Source organism: Silene latifolia, chromosome Y (genome assembly GCF_048544455.1).
Source record: "Silene latifolia isolate original U9 population chromosome Y, ASM4854445v1, whole genome shotgun sequence".
NCBI classification, from domain to species: Eukaryota; Viridiplantae; Streptophyta; class Magnoliopsida; order Caryophyllales; family Caryophyllaceae; genus Silene; species Silene latifolia.
In genome coordinates this window covers 334,078,593-334,091,166 of record NC_133538.1, presented here as the reverse complement: position 1 = coordinate 334,091,166, position 12,574 = coordinate 334,078,593, and the positions used below count along the sequence as shown (strand labels likewise).

Here is a 12,574-nt window from a genome sequence, read left to right as displayed (position 1 = left end):
CACAAGCATTTTCTGCAATTCATCGAGGGAAACTTTCAAGTTTTCATATTAAAATTCACCCGGAATTGAACATATGCTTTAACCTTGTTCAAGGAATGAAGAATTCGATCAATGATGAGTTCTCCGGGAATGTCTGCCTTTTGCATTTTCAACGTCTCAACATGTTCCATCAACTTGAGCACGTGAGGACTAACCTTTTGGCCGTCCTTAATGTTGAGATCGAAGAATGCGAATGCCGCTTCATATTGAATGATCCTTGTGAAAACATGGTCACAAATTTCGTATAGATCTCATAGGAGGTGCTAATCTTTATAGCACTCCTTTGGAGTTCGGCCTCCATGGAAAAGATCAACACATTTTTGATCGCGGCCGAATCCTTTTGGTAAGTCTCATAGGCTTGCCTAGCGGCGGGAGTAGACCTAGTGGTCGGTGCGGCGGGAGAGGCCTCGGTGAGGTAATGAATCTTATCGTCACCCTCTCTGCTAAGCGGAGTTGGGCGTCCCAATCGGCGAAGTTTGACCCATTCGTTTCTAGTTTACAACGATCCATGAAGGATCGGAGCCATGAAACATTGGTGAGAGTGTTCGAGCTAGTGGATGCGTTTGGAGTTGGAGTTGCCATTGTAAATGAGAAAACAAATTCGACTACAAGATAAAGATAAAGGAATTAATAAACATCTATTGTTTTAACAATAATAATAATACTTGTTAACATTTTAAACAAGTTTTAAGCATTTATATAGTGACCTCTACCCAACTATTATAAATGATTCCGAGATCCAAATTCATATTAATTCGGGCACGGTGAGCCGATTCATCCCTTATCAATATAACTCGGTGGATTAACTCTTTAATCGATTGTACTTCTAGAACTCTCGGTCGATAAAATTACTCTAATATTTATCTTTAGCACGGAACACATGCGACTACGGTCACGAATACTTCCGTTGAGCTCAATCCAAATTTCGATGTATTAACATTTTACTACCCCCACTTCACCAACGTAAAAAGGTTTGTATTACGGTGAAGCCGGCTTAACTCCCTTATGAAATTGGTACTTCATGGGTTCTACTATTTGGTAAGGCTATATCTCAGTTATTAATTTAGCGAGAGGTCATGTCAATTTATTATCTATCACGTTTTAAGTGAACTAAAGCGGTGAACTATGATAATTATAATTGACACGGTCGATGACTCGATAAAATAAAAATGCATGATTAGTTATGACGATTTGGCTATGCATGCAAACATATAAAAAAAATGCAAAGCATAAATATAAAGTCCTAGTATGGCCTTCCTAAAATATTAAATCTAATAAACTATTACAAATTCGGAAACCAACTCCTTTGGTCCCTTGAACTTCGGTCTTGGCACGCATCCCAAGGCAACACCGTCTTGTCGGAACGCCTTTCTAAATGGCACCGTCTTCAAGTATCTCCGGAATTACAATTAATATATAAAAATAACTTACATAATTGCCTATTATACATTTGTAATAAAAAAATAAAAATAAATCTATTAAATTACAAAACAGTGATACGAGATCACAATAATTACAACCGAATCGATATTCCCATTCATTTCGGGCAATATCAATTAAAACTAAGGCCATACTAAGTAAAATTACATAATTCAAAAATTATATAAAATACAAATATGACAATCATAAATAAAATTCAGCATTATAATATGTATGAACATGCTTAATTTTATGCCAAATCGCCTTTAAAGAGCCAATATCGTATATTTCATCGGTTTTTATGGATTTGCGTAATTATAAACTTGTTAAAATCACAAAGTGTATCATAAATTCATATTTATGTTCAAGTTAATTACCCTAACCATCTTAGGACTCAAAGCTTAGTCTTCACTAATATTTTGACAATAACTCAACTTGATATCTTAATATTGTTCATTATGGACCAAAAATTACAATATTATGCTATAAACTTCAAATTAAATTACAAAAATTTCAAAATTTGAAATTTAATCTCATGAACATTCTGAAAAATACCATGACATTCATAATGTTCAAAACTTAGGTTAAAAATTTCGAAAATATTTCGAGAAAAACATCGTTGCGGTTTATCGGTTTTAACAACCAAGACCATTAAAATATGAGAAATATAATTTTAATCAACTTATCACTTTTAGATCTGAAACGTGCGATAAAATGCAATATATGACGTTTTTCATTAGTCATGAAATATGTTTTAGCATTATAGGCTAATTTAAGTCACTATTTATTGAATTTTTACTCAAAAATTCATAAATCATGCATAATAAGTTTAATCCGTCCAATATTTTTACACACACTGAGTACAATTGCATGTGACAACATATAAAATTTTCATGACCAAACTCGAAATTTAACTCATATTAACCTAATAAACCCTTTAAATTCGATTTAAACATATAAAATCCATATTTTATGCAAAATAACTTATTATTTCATGAAATTTAATATGTGACCAGTAGATTATATATGTGAAAATATATCCAAAAATCACTGAAAAATTCTAAGTTTAGCTAATTTTCGTCCAAAAATAACATTTTTCTCATAAAAATCACATTTTAATGCCAATAATATATAATATGAACAATAAAAATCCATAAAATGTCCCATATGACCTAAAATCTATTTAGTACCAGAAACTTTTGACATGAAAAATTATTTCATGATTTATCTTCATAAATCCTAAATAACAAGTTTTATATGTTAATTAAATCAACTCGGAAAAACTAACCCCGGAAAAACTAACCCGATTTTGCATGCAACAACCATGTCGCTCTGATATCACTTGTAGGAAATCGTATTTAACATATCACATATTTTTGGTTAAAAGTTTTAGTCATAAAAACTTAGGGATCTTATGCATGCAAAACAAAACACAAGAGTAAAGGAAAACCGGTTCCTTACGTTGGATATTTCGGATATTTAGGGAACTAGTAAGGTCTCCTTCCTTACATAGTTCTTGAGCTTTCCTTATGGATGAACAAGATTCAAGTTAAAATCCCTCCTCAAGGATTGTACAAAGAAAATCACCCTTAATACAAATATTAATTTGATTACTATAATTAATATTTGTTCCCTTAAAATTATTGCTAATATTAAGAGAATAATATTAGTGATTTTGTGAGATTTTTATCTTGTGTTCAACAACAAGAGGTCGAGAGATAAAAATGTATTCAAGTGAATAATGAATACATAAGAATGAATTAGCGTTAAAAATATAAGAAGAGAAAACTCTTGTCTTTCTCTTAGGGTGGCCGGATAAGGTGCAAGGGAAGAGTGCCCAATATCTTTTTAATTTGCTCTTCATAAGAGACTAGGTAAGAAGGTCTATAAGTTGTAGGTAATGATTATGTTGCCACTTAACAAAATAATCAAAATACAACTAACTCCTAATCCCTCCATAATCACGGCTCACCCATATTAACATGGGTCCATTTTAAGTTTGTCAATTTGTTAATTTGTATTATATGACAAATTGAACATATTACTAGACATGTCATTCAAATAATGCATTTTTAACACATTAAAAATCATTATATAAATAAAATAAATCACATACAAAAATTAACTAGTAATTCATAATTACTATTACTTAAAATGAGTCATATAATTATAAATCACATCTACTTGTATTCATAATAACCAATTAATTCTTATTTTAATTGTTTCATAAACAATAAATAAACCCTAACTAATAAAACAATTTAATTACTTAACACGAATCTTATTTAATCAAATTACAATAACATACGTATTACCACTCACAAAATCATTTGTTCAATTTTAAGGAATTAATTAACTTGTATCATCATACAACTAATTAATTAATCAATTAAGAATGTTTCCCTAGAGGTATGACCTTAAGGGATCAACTGATCACCACAGTTACACGACAGTAATGTCAAACTCTAGTCAGCCAATCATTACCGATTAATGTGGATCAGTTGACAGTAAAATGTTACATTCCCTTATGTATTATGAATATGAGATTTAAACATGTGATCGCATTATTGTCGAGGACACATACTCCAACATTAGCATGTTTAGACTTGTTAATATGATTGACACCATTGTTAGCATGTTTTCCATGATCATGAATGAGTAGTCTCCTAACTAGGGTTAATGGGAGATTAGGGGAGTTCATCATGGGGTAGATCTTTACTTAATAAGTTCATATTATTGTTTGCTTGTTGTAGTTTCAACTTATGCACATGTTATGCTTGATGAAATGCTTAATTGACAATCTAGCATGATTCTCTTATACTTTTAACAAGACTTGTAGGACATAAACTAACTCAAGGCTTGTTAGACCATTCATATAGTTGAATAGGAAGAATTAAGTCGACTTGTAGGTGTTGTAAAGTCTTGACCGACTCGGCTCCGAGACCCAAAACTTCCTAGGAATTGTAAGATATAAACTAACTCGATTCCACTACAACAATAAATTGCTTGCATCTATGAAACTTGTTTATGTGATGTCATCATGATTCCCCTATGAACCCATGACACCCTAGTACTTTAATGAATTGTTTACAAATCTCATTTGAGTTCTTTGCTTTAATTTCATTTATTTACCTTGCATTTGTTAACTAGTTTAGATTGCAAACCTCAACCCAAATAGTGACACCAAAGACATAGCTTTCAACAACCGGTAAGTCAATACAATACCCGTCCCTTGGGATCCGACCTTTTCTTACCGCTCTACTAAGAGTAGTTTGTTGAGATTATAAATAGTGTTTTGATTGGTGATCTTAGACGAAAAAGTTTCGTCCGAATTAAAAATGGCGCCGTTGCCGGGGACGGTGTTCAATTGAATTGTTATCATTTGTTGTTTTTAGTTGTGTCTTTATTAACCTTGGGGAAGTCAAACTCCTCAAGGTAATTTTAATTGTTTTCTAGTTGTTTGATTTTTACATGTCTAGGAGATCACAAGGCGGTCTTTTACCTATTGATCTCGAGATTGAAAGAACTTAGACAAATATAAGAAGAACCGTTAGATGGACTTCAACAATTGTGGGTATTGGAGAACTTGTGGACATTGGTATCATCCAAACAGATAAGGTTGAGTTTACCAACCCTTTTGCAAGACAAGGAGAGGAGAACCCAATTCAAAACCAACCACAAAATCAACCTACAATGCCTACTTTTTCATCTCATTCCATACCAACCGAGAAGAATCTACCTAATGGTACTCCAACACCACCCCACTTGACCGGTAATTTCATTGCAAAATCCACATTTATACAATTAGTTGAAAGAAGTCAATTTGGAGGGAAGCCTAGTGAGGATCCTCATCTACACATGGAGACTTTATGTGACTATTGTGATGCAATTTCCCAAACGGGGGTAACTCAAGACCAAATTCGATGGGTACTGTTTCCTTTTTCCTTGATCGGAACCGCAAAAAAATGGATGAAGAGCCTAGACAAGGCCACTCTTGGAATTTATTCATGGATGAAGTTAGCACTTGCCTTTTACAAGAAGTTTTACCCTCCGGAGAAGACCAACATGTCAAGAGCCCAAATCACCGGGTTCAAGCAAAGAGATGAAGAGTCTCTATATGAGGCATGGGAAAGATTTAAAGATATATGTCGCTCTTGTCCTCACCGTGGACTAAGCGAATGGTTTCAGTCCAACAATTTTGGAATGGGTTGTACGAAGATTCAAGGAATGTACTCAACATGGGTTCTAATGGAAGATTCACCGAGGTATATGACAACCAAACTTGGGCAAAGATAGAGGAGATGACCGTTCACAAATCTAAATATAGTAGGCCAAGAAAAGCTACTAGGGGAGGGAGACGTGAAGTTGACTCCGTCACACAATTAAGTGTCGATTTGGGTGCCCAACTAAGCTCTCATATTGACACAATGAACTTGAAATTTGAGAAGGCACTACTACAAATAAGCACTTGGGCCACGGCTAAATTCATGGCGCAAGTCCTAAATCTCCATGGCTAAATCATTTTGCCAGGGGAATACGTTCCGTGACGCAAGTGACCGTGGCAAACAAATAGCCACGGGAAAAACAAGAACGTGGCTATTATTGAATTCTTGGCCATGGATTTTCTCGTGGCTAATAACTCCCGTGGCAAACAATATATATGAAAATTAAAGAAACAAAATGTAAAATATTTTTTTTTTCACAATGGATACTTTATCATATATGGAACCGTGACAATCTAGGTACTTGTTTAGCTAGTTAACTCGATTCATTTGAATATTATTTGGTTTCACCAGTCTTCCATTCGTGTGCATCGGAGAGGCTTCCCAGGCGGTCACCCATCTCATCACTACTCTCACCTGAGCACGCTTAACTGTAGAGTTGTTTTGATGTGCTACCGAAATTGAACGATAACTTTGTTGATATAATTAACACTTTGAATTTTTTTAAGTTTATTTTTTTCTTTCATAATTTACCTTTATTACTATTTAATTGCCAAAATATTACATGATTTACAAATTTTTGCGGAAAACATATTATTTTAGACAAAACAATCAAATTTTCGATGTTAACCTCCCAACTAATGATTTTGACGTCATTTTTTTGCTGAAGTCACGCAAACCATTTTCTCCACAAAGTAAACATAATCATATTTTCTAACATTTTTTATTTTTTTAGTTTGTCGAAATTCTTATTTTTATTTCTCTTGTACTCATTTTTTCGTATATTTTTCTATGCAAATTTTATAGTATGACCATCGTGCCTGCGATATGAAAAATGTGACCATTTTTTGTAAAATAATGACCACTTTTTATAAGTAATGGTCTTTTTCCCCAAAGTGGTCACTCTTAACCAAAAGGTAGTCACTTTTTACCCAAAAAACACGAAAAAGACCGTTGTACAACAGAATTGCTTATTTTCCTAAACTGATTTCTCTTTATTATGATTTGTTTCGTTTCTCAAAATTTTCACATTATTTGCACATCTGACTTTAAATTATTATAATTTTTATATTTTCCCCGTGACGCGCTCATTATCAATGAAAATAATTCTTCATATTGAATTTTTATATAGATAATTTTTCCAATATGTTTTTTTTCTTAATTGATTTGTAGGAGATCATTTTTTTTACAATCATTTCTTAGGGCACATATTTTATTTAATCAATTTTGTAATCTAATTGTTTTTTATTTTTCCACCTAAAAAAAATTTCCCAAATTTTTTTTCTCAACAAGTTAAATTTTATACCAAATTCAAATTTTCTTATAAATATCTTACAAATAAAGTTGTACATCTAATTTTGAATGAAACTGTTTGATAATATATTAATTTTAAATTTCTTTAAGATAGATGGTAAATAAATTATTTATTTAATTTGATATGCTATTTTTATAAATGTGATACGATTATATAAGATTGTTATTCAAGATTATAAAGTTTTAATTAAAAAAGTAACAGAAATTAAAAAAAAATCACGACTTTAATAAAAAAATTATATATTAAAACAAATTTCATAAATCATCAATGTTTTTGAAAAACCTACAAAACATAATTTTGATATTAACTAAATTAAACAAAGTGTTTCCAAAATTTTATATTTAAATGTATTTTCATATTATTTATATTTGATTAAATTTCATTCCGATTTTGTATTTTTTTAAGCAAGCAATTATTAGGTTTGCCTTAGCATGAAAATATCTTAATTTAAGTCAGAAAACATACTCGCCACGTGTGTGTTAGTTCGTGGTGAAAAAAAATATTTGTCACGGAACATTTCGTGGGTAAATAAAATTTCGCCACGGGTGTGACATAGCTCGTGGCTAAAATGATTATTTGCCACATGTGTAGCCTAATTCGTGGCGCAAGTGACTTTTTGCCACGGGAAAATTTATCTCGTTGCATAAAAGATTTTCCAAAAGAATGAATTAAGTTTTTCCCATAGCTAAGCAGAATTTAGCCACGAATTATAAATTCCCGTGACATAATTCGTGGCGTGACATAATTCGTGGCGCAAGTGACAATTTGTTGTAGTGAGGCCATAGCCAAGATGAATGAATCATCTCAATCACTCAAGCAACATCAACATGTCAATGCCATGGTAGCAACATCTTCTATCCAAAATGGAGTATGTGAGAGTTGTGAAACTTTGGGACATGATCAACAAGAGTGTAGGGGCACGAGGGAGCAAGTGAATGCTTTACAAGCATACAGGAATGGCACCCCTAACTCCAACTTTTACAATGAAAACACCAAATTTCACCCAAACTTCTCATTTTAAATCCAAAATGTTCTAAATCCTCAACTAACATACACCCCACCTCCAATGAGAAATCAAACTCAAAGACCCTATTTCAACCAAAATCAACGATTCCAAAACCAACCCTCTTATAATAAATCCAATGACCAAGCTTTTGATGTTCAAAAAGCGGTCCTTAAAATGCAAAAGAGCCAACAAGACCTCTATGCTCGAATGCAAAGAGATAGCCAAGCCAAAGACACTACCATCAACATTATCCTTGCTCATACCAAGATGTTGGAAACATAATTGTCCCAATTGGCCGCTTCAAATTCCCAAAGGCAAAAAGGACAATAACCTCCTCAAGGTAATCCTCCTAAAAGATGTGAGACCATCAATTCCATTTACTTGAGGAGTGGTACACGATATAAGGGACCTAAGGTGCCAATTAAAGAGGATGTTATTGAGGAAAGTGTCAAGCAAAGAGATGTGATGGAACCATTGAGGAGAAATCCTAAGGTAGTGGAACCAACTACTAATGAATCATTGAAAAGAGAAATGAAGAGAAGGCCAAAGAGGTTGAAAAAGAACCTATTTTTATTAAACTTCCGTTTCCAAGTCGCCAAGCCAAGCTCAAGCTTGATGAGCAACTTGGAAAGTTCATGGAGATTGTGAAGAACCTAGAGGTTTCCAACCCATTCACGGAGTTGATCAACCATGTGTTGGCCTATGCAAAATACATGAAATACATCCTTACCAAGAATAAGTCCATTAGGAAATTGGAGACCATCGCATTCACAAAGATAAGTAGTGCAATACTTCAAGGGAATTCCCCACCTAAGCTCAAAGATTCGGGAAGCTTCTCCATTCCAAGTACCATTGGTGATACCACAATCAACAAAGCACTATGCGATCTAGGTGCAAGTGTGAGTGTCAGGCCATATTCGATATGTGAAAGGCTAAGGGTTGGAGAACTCAAGTGCACTAACATGACTCTACAAATAGCGGACGGAACAACGAAGAAACCTCTTGGGATATGGGAAGATGTGCCCGTGAGAATTGGAATGTATTTTATTTTGGTGGACTTTGTTATTGTTGATATGGAGGAAGATTCCAATATACCGATCATTCTAGGAAGACCATTCCTACACACCTCCGGAGCGGTTATTGATGTAAAGCACGGGAAGCTTACACTTGAAGTTAGTGATGGAAGAATCACCTTTAATCTTGATTCGACTATGAGAGCTCCCAACTTGCATGAACCATGCTTTTTGGTTGATCACTATAGCCGGGAAGGTGACAAGTAGAAAGTGGAATCTCCATTCAAAAGTCAAGTGAAAGGTGAAAATCCTAAAGAGAAGGGCAAAGAAACATCGCCCAATTGGAAGAAAGATGTGAATGATATTGAAGTGACTCTATACGGAGAGCATGGAATTTTTCACAACAAGAATGGGAGCTTGCAAAGCTCACCTATCATGACAAGCATAAATGAAGGCCTTATTGGCCATGAGAAAGAAGAGTTGCTCTTGTCAACTAATCCTCTCAATATGGGGAAAGAAGCAAAGGAAGTATATGGTTTATGGGATGACGAATTTGACGGACTTGTTAATCTTTACGTTGGGAATGCTATAAACCTAGACCAAGGCTTTGTTGATCCTTGTCACCACAATATTGACTCAGACTACTACATGAATGAAGACAACAATGTGCCAAGGTCTATGCAACACCTCTATAATGACAATGAAAAAACGTTTGATTACTTCTACAAGGCGTTGAGCAACATAAACAACGTCCTTGCTTTATCCCCTTGACATCTCTCAAATGAAGGAGAATTTGGTGGAATCCTCCCTAAACCACCATTTGTAAATATTCTAACCTCTTCACATGCATTTCATTTAGTTTGTACATTACTCAATTTTTGCATTGCATCTTATATGCTTTGTTTTAAGAACTTTTGTGACATGAGAGCAAGTGAGGGATGGATGTTAATGTGTTTGAAATATGTAGTGTTTGATGATCAAGTGTGGGGAAGCAATTGCCTAGGCTAACCAAGCCTTTGTAGTGCAACCCCATGACAAAAGAATAGGAAATGAAGAAGCAAAATCGCAGGAAAGGGATCCCGACGAGCAGACCTGAGCTCGTGGGGGTTGGAGCGAAGAGAAAGAACTGGGAGTTGGCGCCTGGTTGCTTGCTAAGCCGGATCTTGTTGCTGCTGTTCACAAGAAAAAAAAAGAGCTGTAAGAGAATCCGCCCGATTTGATATCGTGACGAGCGTCCCTCAGTTCAGCTCTCTTGATCATCCCAGGACGGGCGTCCCCAAAGAGTAAACAAAAGAGCAGAAACGAAATCCGCCCGTCCCTAGACTAGCTCGAGCGTCCCCCCTGCTTGAAGACTTAAAACACGGGATTTCTAACCTTCAATCTTCATTTATATTCTTCCCCCAACACAAACACAACACATTCCCTCAGTACAACAATCAACCACATCATCCAAAATCACAAAATACTCTACCAAATTCATCAAAATCAATTGCAAACTTGCTCAAATTCAATTCAAATCACTCCTTTAACAACAGAAAGACCATCCAACATCAAAATCTTCCCAAAATCAATCAAAATTTTCTAGGCTTAAGCAAAATCCGAAAACCCCCAAATTGATTGAGAAATTGATTGAAGGAGGAAGAAAGCAAGAGCATTCAAGCATATTCAAGTTTTGTTGACATCAAATTATAAGGAGAATCATTATGGAAAGAACAAAAGGTAACACCAAAGCATCAAAATCTCCAACTCTATCAAAAAGGCAAAACGTTATAGCATCAAATGGTTTAGTGGTAGTGCAACAAGCTAGGGAGCAAGCAAGGGAAGTCATTGAGGCCATTAAGGAAGTTATTACTACTATACCGGAGATTGAGCAACATAAGTATTATCTGGAGGTTACTTTAATTTCTAATGAGCATAGAATTGCATTCGAATCCCTTGCCAAAAAGAAAGTTATTGCTAAAGTTTGTATGCCAAGATACTATAAAAAATTGGGAGTGCTTGACCAAACAAAAGCATTTTTCGAGTCTATGGGGTTATCTACCCTATTTGCGATGAATGAATAGACTTACCCCTCACTCACCTTGGAATTCCATAGTTCTTTGAGGGACTATAAGATTGAGACTCGAAAATATGTTGAATTTCGGCTTGAAAACCAACGTAGGAGAATGATTAAGGATGATTTCGGGAAGGTTTTTGGACTTTGTGACCATTGGGCTTTCCACAAGAAACCCCACAATTTTGATGCCAAACCCCTTTGGAAGGCAATTCCCGGGAGAGAATTGACTACATTTAGAGAATGCAATGCCTTGTATTTCCACCATCCGGGTATCCGGTATTGGCATACATCCATTTCCAAGACCTTGATCGCAAGAAAGGAAGATAACCACATGACCGAACTTGACCTTACCTACTTGAATTCTAAAATGAATGTCCATGGAAAGTCAATGAATGATTACAATATTCTCCAATTGTTGTTGGAGAGATGGTTGGACTTCAAAGAAGGAAAAGAAAACGCAGCTTTTATTGTTAATGGAAGCTTGATAACGAGGTTGGCCAAACACTTTAACCCGAATTTCAATGAGGACAAAGAATATAAATCGGTTAAAGGTGGCAATCTCCTTGATATGAGCACATTGATTCAATTTTTCTATTGGGTAAAGAATGATAATTCCGCCCAAGGATATGAATGGATTATCAAGGATGCCGACTCTATTGTCTTGTCAAGGAAAATATGCCGCATTTCCACTCGCCGAAACAACTACCTTATCCATGTCTCAAAGTTTGCCAAGAACATCATCAACCAACAACAAAATCCGATTGAAGGGCCCTCCTCCATTGTTACACCACCTTATCCCTTTGCCTACCAAGAATTCACAACAAATGATCCTAGTGTTGTTAAGGGCAATGATTATATAGCGAAGTTAATGAAGCATATCAATAGAGAAGCTTACAAGGATCGGGTGAACACTTACTACGCCCAATATCCACCCCTCTACCATCTTACTAGGCAAGGACTCCTTCATCCTAAGAGTTCTTTGCCGGATTGGGTGGATAGGAAAGTGTTCTTTCCTCAAGCTTCTCAAGATGAAGAAAGGGATGTCCGGGTTACTAGTAGTGAGGAGAATGTCAATGATGAGGATGGGGAAGGTAGTGAATTAAGCCATGATGCCAATGAGCAAAGTTCAAGTGAAGGAGAAGAAGATGATGATGATGCCTCCAGTTCTATGGAGGAAGATGATGATGATGATATGAGTGAAATTTGATTGTTGACAAAGCATGAAAGAGGACGACCAACTAAAAGGTTGATGGCTTATATTAGCATCTCAAACAAACATTGTGA

The 12,574-nt window shown here is 35.0% G+C and overlaps 1 non-coding gene across 1 annotated transcript; it reads right to left on the bottom strand.

Moving 5' to 3' along the window:
- Positions 1-5,523: 5,523 nt before the first annotated feature.
- LOC141636760 (small nucleolar RNA R71) lies at positions 5,524-5,630 on the bottom strand. Its single transcript, XR_012541346.1, has one exon. It is a non-coding gene; the product is annotated as a small nucleolar RNA R71 (small nucleolar RNA).
- Positions 5,631-12,574: the final 6,944 nt, after the last annotated feature.